We start from the raw sequence: 12551 nt of genomic DNA on the forward strand, positions 1-12551 counted from the left end.
CTACACTTTCAGTGCTATCCCAATCAAAATACCGATGACATTTTTCAAAGAACTGGAACAAATATAGTCCTTAAATTTGTATGGAACCAGAAAAGGCCCTGAATCTCCAAGGAACTGTTGAAAAGGAAAAACAAAGCTGGGGGCATCACAATGCCGGATTTCGAACTGTACTACAAAGCTGTGATCACAAAGACAGCATGGTACTGGCACAAAAACAGACACATAGACCAATGGAACAGAATAGAGAACCCAGAAATGGACTCTCGGCTCTTTGGGCAACAGATCTTTGATAAAGCAGGAAAAAACATCCGGTGGAAAAAAGACAGTCTCTTCAATAAATGGTGCTGGGAAAATTGGACAGCCTCATGCAAAAGAATGAAACTTGACCACTCTCTCACACCATAAACAAAAATAAACTCCAAATGGATGAAAGACCTCGATGTGAGACGGGAATCCATCAAAATCCTAGAGGAGAACATAGGCAGCAACCTATATGACATTGGCCAAAGTAACCTTTTTCATGACACATCTCCAAAGGCAAGAGAAACAAAAGATAAAATGAACTTGTGGGACTTCATCAAGATAAAAAGCTTCTGCACAGCCAAAGAAACAGTCAAAAAAACTAAGAGGCAGCCCACGGAATGGGAGAATATATTTGCAAATGACGCTACAGATAAAAGACTGGTTTCCAAGATCTACAAAGAACTTCTCAAACTCAGTACATGAGAAACAAATAAACAAATCAAAAAATGGGCAGAAGATATGAACACTTTTCCAATGAAGACATACAAATGGCTAACAGACACATGAAAAAATGTTCAAAATCATTAGCCATCAGGGAAATTCAAATCAAAACCACACTAAGATACCACCTTACGCCAGTTAGAATGGCAAAAATTGACAAGGCAAGAAACAATTGCTAGAGAGGATGTGGAGAAAGGGGATCCCTCCTACATTATTGGTGGGAATGCAAGTTGGTACAGCCACTCTGGAAAACAATGTGGAGGTCCCTTAAAAAGTTAAAAATTGAGCTATCCTATGACCCAGCCATTGCACTACTGGGTATTTATCCCAAAGATACAGACGTAGTGAAGAGAAGGGCCATATGCACCCCAATGTTCATAGCAGCATTGTCCACAATAGCTAAATTGTGAAGGAACCGAGATGCCCTTCAACAGATGACTGGATTAAGAATTTGTGGTCCATATATACAATGGAATATTACTCAGCTATCAGAAAGAACGAATTCTCAACATTTGCTGCAACATGGACGGCAGTGGAGGAGATAATGCTAAGTGAAATAAGTCAAGCAGAGAAAGACAATTATCATATGATTTCTCTCATCTATGGAACATAAGAACTAGGAAGATCAGTAGGGGAAGAAAGGGATAAAGAAAGGGGGGGTAATCAGAAGGGGGAATGAAGCATGAGAGACTACAGACTATGAGAAACAAATTGAGGGCCTCAGAGGGGAGGGGGGGCAGGGGAATGGGATAGACCGGTGATGGGTAGTAAGGAGGGCACGTATCGCATGGTGCACTGGGTGTTATACGCAACTAATGAATCATCGAGCTTTACCTCGGAAACTGGGGATGTACTGTATGGTGACTAACATAATATAATAAAAAAAAACATTAAAAAAAAAAAGAATAAAAAAAAAAAGATTCTCCCTCTCTCTCTCCCTCTGTCCCTCCACCTCCTGCACTCTCTCTTAAAAAAAAAAAAAAATGCCTTTTGAGGAATCTTTCTGGAAATTCCACACTACACTTCTGCTTAAATATCTGAACTTAGGTCACATAACTAGACCTTACATGGGAAGCCAGAAAACATCTTCCTTCTTTTTTTTTTTTTACTTTTTTTTTATGTTCACTTAGCCACTGTATAGTACATCATTACTTTTTGATGTAGTGTTCAATGATTCATTAGTTACATATAACATCCAGTGCTCATCACAACACATGCCCTCCTTAATACTGCAAACACTAACAACCTAAATGAAACTGAGGTTCTGTAACTAAGGCACAATGCACATTTGCCTCTCCCATATACATTCTATTCTATCCATTATGTGATTAACATATAAATGTCTAAAAAAATTAATATATTTTATTTTTTCTCCAAACAATACATGGACTTTGAACACTTTAATTCTGGCCAATACCATCAAACTTTTTTTTTTTAGTTTTTTTTTTTTTTTAATTTGTCAGAGAGAGAGAGAGCACAAGCAGGGGGAACAGGAAGCAGAGGGAGAAGCAGGCTCCCTGCTGAGCAAGGAGCCTGATGCGGGATTCAATCCCAGGACCCTGGGATCATGACCTGAGCCAAAAGCAGATGCTTAGCCAATTGAGCCACCCAGGTGTCCCAATCAATACCTTCAAACTTTTAAGCTATTTGTCCAATAGTTTTTTATTCCTGTAAATATTTTTGTCATTTACACTTAGTATTTATTTAAGTTGATTCACATTTTAACCAACTTATTGCTATACAGTATTTTATATACCATATGTATTATTCACTACTCTTTCTTGCATTGCAGACCTTTCATCTTGTATCATTTCACTCTGCATGAATTCCTTAAAATTTCTTTTAGCATGGGTCTGCTAGTTACAAATTTGCTCATTTTTATTTGTCTGAAAAAAATTTCTTTTTGTCCTTTCTCTAAAGACCATTTCATTGGATGCACAAATTTACAGTTATAATCATTGTTTCACACACTATCATTTGCCTTCCTCTGTTCCTGATGATAAAACAGCTGTTAGTCTAACTGTTGTTTTTGAAAGGTAATCTTTCTCTATGTTTTCCTTAAGATTTTTTTTTTGTCTTTTGTGCTCTGAAGTTTCACTACAGTATGTCCAATTGTGGATATATTTTTATTTGTCTTCATTAAGATTTGATGGATTTTTTGTCTCTATATTGGTATCTTTCACTAATACAGGAAAATCCTCTTCAAATGTTGCCTCTGCCCAGTTTCTTCTCTTCCCATATAAATCCATAATTGGATTTACATTAGATTTTCATATGTTGTTCTCTGTCTCTTAACCTCTCTTTCATGTTTTCTAATCCTTTCTCCCTCTAGGCTATAGTGTAGAAAACTTCTTCAGCTTTACCATCCAGCTGTACCTAATTGAGTTTTAAATTTTCCATATTATAATTTTGTTTCCATAATCTCTCCTTGGTTCTTTTTCATATCAGTAGGTCATCTCTTACTGTCTCTTATTCTTTATTCATATCTTAATATATTTTTATTTTGCTAAGTATATAAAATATACCTATTTTATATTCCATGTCTAATAAGTCCAATATCTAAAATATTGTCAGGTTTGAAATTTTATATCATTTCTGCAGCATCTTGCTCATAGTAAACATAAAAAAATGCTCAACATAATTAGTCATTATGCAAATGCAAATCAAGACCACAATGAGATCCCACTTCACACATACCATGATGGCTACAACCAAAAGGATAGACAATATCAAGTGTTGGGAAAGATGTGGAGAAATTAGAACCTTCAGACATACTGGTAGAAGCTCAGTGAGACAAGTATGAGAGTTAAAGCTCAAAGGGACCTCCCAGCATGGGAGGCCCCACATTTTTGTTTTATTTCCAGGAGTTTGACCAGGTTCACAGTAAATAAGAGAGAAAATTCCTCTAATGCTTCAGGCAGGGAGAGAAAAAACAGGAACATTTTATAATATGCCAGAGGAGTCTTTTCCTCTTAAAAAGTCCTTCAGTCAGGGGAAACTAGTTAACCAGAGCCTCACCTCCTGGTTTATTATCAAAGCCTAATTGACCTAGAAGAAATAAAACACCTAACTCTAGTGAGCTCAACCCTTCCATGTGTGAGAAAAGAAATACCAAAATCTAGCCTACTCTAGCCATCTTGTCCCACTTAATGGAGAAGAAAAAAACAGAAACGCTTGTGAAATTCACAGTCCAGAGGCATAGTCTCCCTAAAAAACTTAGACCTAATCATAGGACTATAGAATGCTTCCCTTCCCCCCACATCTTACTATTAGAAAAGGCCTATTTATGATAATTTTTTACCTACTGCATCATGTCTGGCTATCAAGAAAAAATTACAAAGCATAATAAAAGGAAAAAAAAAAACAAACATAGTTGGAAGAGACAGAGCACGCATCAGAACCAGACATATCAGGAATATTGGAATTATAACATCTAGAATTTACAACTATCTTTAATATGCTAAGGGCTCGAATGAATTAAGTAGATAGCATGTAAGAACAGATGGGCAATGTAATCAAAGAGATAGAAATTCTAAGAAAAAACAAAAAAGAAATGCTAGAGATCAAAACACTGTAACAAAAATGAGAATGTCTTTATGAAAGACTTACTAGCAGATTGGACACATGTCAGGGAAGAATCTCTGAGCTTGAGGATATATCAATAGAAACCTCCCAAACTGGAAAACAAGAGTACAAAAACTGAAAGGAAAGAAAAAAGGACTATGGAACAACTACAAAAGGTGTAACATACACATAATGAAATACCAGAAGGAGAGGAAAAAAAGAAAAGAAACAGAAAAAATATTCGAAACAATAATGACTGAGAATTTCCCCAAATTAATGTCAGTTACTGAACCAAAAATGCAGAAAGCTCAGAGAACACCAAGCATGATAAATGAAACAACAACAACAACAACAACAACAACAACAACAACAACACCTGGACATATAATTTTAAAACTAAAAAAAAAAAAAAAAAAAAGATAAAGAAAAAGCTCCAGAAAGAAGCCAGAGGGGGAAAAACACCTTACCAATAGAGGAAGAAAGATATGAATTGCATCTAACTTTTCAGAAACCATGCAAGCAAGAAGAGAATGGAATGAAGTATTTGAAGTGTTGAGAGAAAAAACAACCAATCCTGAATTCTGTATTCTGAAAAATTTTCCTTCAAAGTGAAGGAAAAGTAAAGATTTTCTCAGACAAACAAAAATTGAGGAAATTTGTTGCCAATAGACCTGCCTTGAAAGATATGTTAAAAGCAATTCTTTAGAAAGAAGAAAAATAAGATAGGTCAGAAGTTTAGATTTACATAGAGAAAGAAAAAGCATCTAAGAAGAAATAAGTGAAAATACAATAAAAAATGTTATTTTTTCTTTTTCTTAATCTAATAAATAACAGTTCCTTCAAAATAATAACAGCAACAACATATTTGTTTGATTATGTATGCTTATGTATATGTCATACATATATATGCTTACATGAGCATCATATATATACAAATATAAGTGAAATGAATGACAGCAATGATACAAGGAATGGTAGGGAGAAATTATGCTATCATAAGGTACCCACACTGCCTATGAAGTGATCTAGTGTTATCAGAATGTGGACTTGGATTAGTTGTAGATGTATATTACAATATCTAGAGCAACCACTAAAAAATGTTTTTAAAAAGGAAGTATAACCGATATGCTACAAAAAGAGAGAAAATGGAATCATACAAAATGCTCAATTAAAACCATAAAAATTCAGGGCACCTGGGTGGCTCAGTCAGTTAAGCATCTGCCTTTGGCTCAGGTCATGATCCCAGGGTCCTGGGATTGAGCCCCATGGGAAGCAGGGAGCCTGCTTCTCCCTCTCCCTCTGCTCTCCCCCCACTCCTGTTCTCTCTCTCTCTCTCTCAAATAAACAAATAAAATCTTTTTAAAAAAACTGTAAGAGTTAGAAAAAGAGTGGAAAGCAAAAATAGGAACAAAGAAGAGCAACAAATAGAAAACAGTCACAAATATGGTAGATAGTAATCCCACCATATCAGTAATCACTGAACATTAATAATCTCAATGCACCAATTAAAAGACAAAGATTGTCAGAATGGATCAAAAAACAAGACCCAACTATGTGTTGTCTACAAGAAACCCACTTTAACTGTAAAGACACATATAGATTAAAGGTAACTGAATAGAGAAAAATACGCTACACTAACACTAATAAAAAGAAAGCATAAGTAGCTATATTAATTTCAAACAGTGCAACCTTTAAAACAAGGAAATTTATCAAAGATAAAAAGAACACTATATAATAATAAAGGAGTCAATTCTCCAAGAAGACATAACAATCCTTATAGTATATGCACCTAATAACAGAGCATCAAACTATGTGAAGCGAAAACTGATAGAAATGCAAAGAGAAATACATGAGTTCACCATCATAGTTGGAGACTTCAACATTCATTTGTCAGAAATTGACAGGACCAGCAGGCAGAAAATCAGTGAGGACATAACTGAACTCAAAAATACCATCAATCAAACGGATACAATTAACATCCATAGACTACTTCATCCAACAACAGCAGATTACACATTCTTCTCAAGTTCACATGGAACATTAACCAAGATAGCCCATATTCTGGACCATAAAACACATCCTAACAAATTTAAAAGAACAGAAATCATACAATATCTGCTGTTACCAAAAGGAATTAAACTAGATATCAGTAACAGAAAGATAACTGGAGAATCCTAAAATATGTGAAGATTAAACAAAACACTTCTTTTTTATATTTTTTATTTAAATTCAATTTAGTTATCATATAGCATATTATTAGTTTCAGGGGTAGAATTTAGTGATTCATCAGTTGCATATAACATACACTGATCATTACCTCAAGTGCTCTCCTTACTGACCATCACCAATTACCCATCTCCCACTAACCTCCCCTCCAGAAGCCCTCAGTTTGTTTCCTACAGTTAAGACTCTCTTACGGTTTGCCTCCCTCTCTGTTTTCATCTTATTTTATTTTTCCTTCCCTTCCCTTATGCTCATCTATTCTGTTTCTTAAATTCCACATATGAGTGAAATTATATGGTATTTGTCTTTCTCAGACTTATTTCAAAGCTTATCATAATACCCCCTAGTTCCATCCATGTCATTGCAAATGGTAAGATTTCATTCTTTTTGATGACTGAGTAATATTTTGTTGTATATATACCACCTCTCCTTTATCCATTCATCTGTTGATGGACATCTGGGCTCTTTCCATACTTTGGTTATTGTGGACATTGCTGCTATAAACATTGGGGTGAGTGTGCCCCTTTGAATCACTATTTTTGTATCTTTTGGATAAATACCTAGTAGTGGAATTTCTGGGTCAAAGGGTAGTTCTATTTTTAACTTTTGGGGAACCTCCATACTGTTTTCCATAGTGGATGCACCAGCTGGCATTCCCACCAACAGTATAAGAGGGTTCCCCTTTCTCAACATTCTCACCAACTTCTGTTGTTTCCTGAGTCGTTGAGTTTAGCCATTCTGATTGCTGTGAGGTGGAATATTATTGTGGTTTTGATTTGTATTTCCCTACTGCCAAATGATGTTGAGCATTTTTTCATGTGTCTGTTAGCCATTTGTATGTCTTTTTTGGAGAAATGTCTGTTCATGCCTTCTGCCCATTTCTTGACCGGATTTTTTGTTTTGGGGGTCTTGAGTTTGATAACTTCTTTAGAGATTTTGGATACTAACCCTATATCTGATATGTCATTTTTGAATATCTTCTCCCATTACATAGGTTGCCTTTTAGCTTTATTGACTATTTCCTTTGCTGTGCAAAAGATTTTTACCCTGATGAAGTCCCAGTGGTTCATTTTTGCTTTTGTTTCCCTTGACTTTGGAGACATGTCTAGCAAGAAGCTGCTATAGCTGAGGTCAAAGAGGTCACTGTCTGTGTTCTCCTCTAGGATTTTGGTGGATTCTTGTCTCACATATAGGTCTTTCATCCATTTTGAGTTTATTTTTGTGTATGGTGTTAGAAAGTGGTCCAGTTTCATTCTTCCGCATGTGGCTTTTTTCCCAATACTGTTTGTTGAAGAGACTTTTTTCCATTGGATATTCTTTCCTGCTTTGTTGAAGACTAGTTGATCATAGAGTTGAGGGTCCATTTTTGGGTGCTCTATTCTGTTCCATTCATCTATCTGTCACCAGTACCATACTATACTGTCTTGATGATTACAGCTTTGTAATATAGCTCGAAGTCCAGAATTATGATGCCACCACCTTTGGTCTTTTTCAACATTACTTTGGCTATTCAGGGTCTTTTCTGGTTCCATACAAATTTTAGGATTGTTTGTTCCAGCTCTGTGAAAAATGCTGATGACGTTTTGATAAGGATTGCACTGAATGCGTAGATTGCTTCGGGTAGCATAGACATTTTAATAATATTTTTTCTTCCAATCCATGAGCATGGAATGTTTTTCCATTTCTTTGTGTCTTTCTCAATTTCATTCACAAGTGTTCTAAGTTTTCAGAGTACAGATCTTTTACCTCTTTAGTTAGGTTTATTCCTAGGCATCTTATGGGTTTGGTGTAATTGTAAGTGGAAGTGATTCCTTGATTTCTCTTTCTGCTGCTTCATTGTTAGTGTATAGAAATGCAACAGACTTCTGGATGTTGATTTTATATCCTGCAACTTTGCTCAATTCCTGTATCAGTTCTAGCAATTTTTTGGTGGAGTCTTCTGGGTTTTCTAATAGAGTATCATGTCCTCTGTGAAGAGTGAAAGTTTGACTTCTTCGCTAATTTGGATTTCTTCTTGTTGTCTGATTACTTAGGCTAAACAACACACTTTTAAATAACACATCAGTCAAAGAAGAAATCTCAAGAAAAAAATTAAAATATTTTAAACTAAATCGGGGCGCCTGCGTAGCTCAATCATTAAGCGTCTGCCTTCGGCTCAGGGTGTGATCCCGGAGTCCTGGGATCAAGCCCCGCATCGGACTCCTCCACTGGGAGCCTGCTTCTTCCTTTCCCACCCCCCCTGCTTGTGTTTCCTCTCTTGCTGGCTGTCTCTCTCCATCAAATAAATAAATAAAATGTTAAAAAACAAAAATGAAAAAAATATTTTAAACTAAATGAAGATGGAAACACGACTTATCAAAATGTATGTGATGGAATGAAAATAGTGCTTAAAGAAAATTTTGTAGCATTAGTTGCATATATTAGAAAGAAGAAGAAAAATCTAAAATCAATAATCTAATTTTCCACCTTAGGAAACAAGAAAAAGAGAGAAAATTAAGTCCAAACTAAGTAAAAGAAAATAAATAATAAAAATGAGAGTTGAAATAAATGAAATTGAAAACAAGAAATAGAAAAAATGGTTAACCCCAAAGCTGTTCCTTTTAAAAGATCAATAAAATTGATAAGCCTGAAGTCAGACTAACCAAGAAATAAAGAGAACACAAAGTACTAATATCAGAAATAAAAGAGGAGACATTACTACAGATCCCATAAAAATTAAAAGGATAATAAAAGAACACTATGAACAACTTTATGCCCCAAAATTTGATAACCTAGATGAAATGGACCAATTCCTTGAAACAAACAATCTGCCAAAATCCACGCAAGAAGAAAAGATCATCTGAATATATCCATATCTATTTAAGAAATTGAATTGATAATTAATAACCTTCCAAAACAGAAAGCACCAGGCCCAGACATGTTCACTGGTGAATTCTACCAGAAATTTCAGGAAGAAATTATACCAGCTCTCTATAATGCCTTTCAGAGGATAGAAGCAAAGGGAATAATTCCTAACAAATTTTATAAAGCCACGATTACCTCAATATCAAAACCAGATAAAGATAATACAAGAAAACTACTGACCAATATCTTTCATGAACACAGATGCAAAAATCCTCAACAAACACTAGCATAATGAGTTCAAAAATATATAAAGAATTATACACCATGACCAGGTAGGATTTATCCCAGGCATGTAAGGATGTTTGAACATTCAGAAATCTATTAATATAGTCCATCACATCAACAGAAAAAAGAAAAACCACATGATCAAATAAGTGGATGCAAAAAAGCATTTGATAAAATCCAACACCTATTCATGACTTAAAGAATTCTCAGTAAACTAGAAATACAACGGAACTTCCTCAACTTGATAAAGAATATCTACCAAAATTCTCTCATCTATGGAACATAAGAACTAGGAAGATCGGTAGGAGAAGAAAGGGATAAAGAAAGGGGGGGTAATCAGAAGGGGAAATGAAGCATGAGAGACTATAGACTCTGAGAAACAAACTGAAGCCTTCAGAGGGGAGGGGAGTGGGGGGATGGGATAGGCTGGTGATGGGTAGTAAGGAGGGCACGTATTGCATGGTGCACTGGGTGTTATACGCAACTAATGAATCATCGAAATTTACATAAAAAACCAGGGATGTACTGTATGGTGACTAACATGATATAATAAAAAAAACATTAAAAAAAAAAGAATATCTACCAAAAATTTAAAAAACAGACAGATAACATCATACTTCATGGTGAGAAACTAGAAGCTTTCCCAGTAAGATCAAGAACAAGACAAGGATGTTTCTTCTAATCACCTCTTTTCACCATCATGTTGGAAGTCCTAGATAATGCAGTAAGACAAGGAAAAAAAAAATCAGACTGGGAAGGAAGAAATAAAACTGTCTTCTCAGATGACATGATCATCTATATAGGAAATCTGAAAGAAATGACAAAAAAATCCTCTTGGAACTAATAAGCAATTATAGCCAGGTTTTGGGATACAAGATTAATATATATAAAATCAATCACTTCCCTATTTATTAGAAATGAACAAGAATTGAAAATTAAATACATAATACCATTTACATTAGCACCCCAAAAATGAAATACTTAGGTATAAATTAAATAAAATATCAAAAAATATAAATCAAACAAACTGATTTATAAAGTTTATAGGAGAGGCAAAAGACCCAGAATAGCTAACACAATATTAAAGGAGAAGAACAAAGTTAGAGAATTGACACTACCCAACTTCAAGATTTAATATAAAGCTATAGTAAACAAGACAGTGCAGTATCGAGGAAGGAAAAGACAAACAGATCAAGGGAACCAAACAGAGACCCCAGAAGAGAGCACATAAATATAGTCAATTGACCTTGACAAAAGAGAAAAGTCAATACAATGTAACAAAATAGACTTATCAGCAAATGATGCTGAAATAACTGGACATCCACATGCAGAAAACTGAATCTAGGCACAGACCTTACACATTCACAAAAGATGAACTCCAAACATTATATATCTAAATGTAAAATGCAAAACTATAAAAATCTTAGAAGATAATTTAGTAGAAACCCTAGATGAACTTCGGCACAGTGATGACTTTTTAGGTACAACACCAAGGGCATGATCCATAAAAGAAATAGTTGATAAGCCGGATTCATTAAAATCTAAAACATTTGCTTTGTGATAGACAATGTCAAGAAATAAGAAGATAAGGCAAAAATCAGAGAAAATATTTATAAAAGACACATCTGATAAAGGACTGTTATCCAAAATATACAAAGGATTCAAACTCCCCAGTAAAAAAACAAACCACACATGGAATATTTTCCAGGATAGATCACATGTTAGGCCACAAAACAAGTCTCAATAAATTGTGTTTTGTTTTGTTTTTTTAATTTTACAACTTTTTTGAGTTTTTTTAAAAATTTTTCAATTATGTTCAGTTAGCCAGCATATAGTACATCATTAGTTTTTGATGTAGTGTTCAAGGATTCATTAGTTGTGTATAACATCCAGTGCTCATCACAACACATGCCCTCCTTAATACCCATCACCCGGTTACCCATCTCCCCCAACCCCCCCTCACCAATAACACCGTAACCCTCACCAATATCCCTGATGAACATGGATGACAAAATACTCACCAAGATCCTAGCCAATAGGATCCAACAGTACATTAAAAGGATTATTTACCACAACCAGGTGGAATTTATTCCTAGGATGCAAGGGTGGTTCAATAAATTGTTAAGATTGAAATCATAATATGCATCTTTTCCAAACACAATGGTATGAAACCAGAAATCAATTACAAGAAAAGAAAACTGGAAAAAACACAAACACGTGGAGGCTAAACAACATGTTAATAAAAAACCAATGAGTCAATAAAGAAATCAAACAGGAAATCAAAATATACCTTGAGACATATGAAAATGGAAACACGATGGTTCAAAATCTAAGATGCAGCAAAAGAGGGAAGTGTATAGTGATATAGGCCAAACTCAACTAAAACGAAAAATCTCCAATAAATAATCTAAACTTACACTAAGGGAAACAAGAAAAAGAACAAACAAAGCCCCAAGTTAGTAGAAGGAAAGAAATAAAGAAGATCAGAGTGGAAATAAATGAAATAAAGACTACCAAAAAATAGAAAAGATCAATGAAACTAAAAGGTGGTTCTTTGAAACAAAGATAAACAAAACTGATGTCTTCATCCATACTAGTAGATCAAGAAAAAGAGAGAGAGTACTCAAATAAATAAAATCAGAAAAAAAGAGGAGAAACTAAAGCCATGACCACAGAAATATAGAGGATTATAAGAGTTGGCTATAAAAAATTATGTCAACAATTGGACAATCTAGAAGAAATGAATAAATTTCTAGAAACATACTGCTAGAAGGTGGAAGAAAGAAAAGTATCCTCCAAACTGAGAAGGCACTTTGAAACTGAAAAACAACCCAAGCCACTCGAAACCACTACACAGTTTCACTCAGGGTAAATTACTGACGGGGGGATCA

The sequence above is a fragment of the Ursus maritimus genome, unplaced genomic scaffold, assembly GCF_017311325.1.
Source record: "Ursus maritimus isolate PB19 unplaced genomic scaffold, ASM1731132v1 scaffold_23, whole genome shotgun sequence".
Lineage (NCBI taxonomy): Eukaryota > Metazoa > Chordata > Mammalia > Carnivora > Ursidae > Ursus > Ursus maritimus.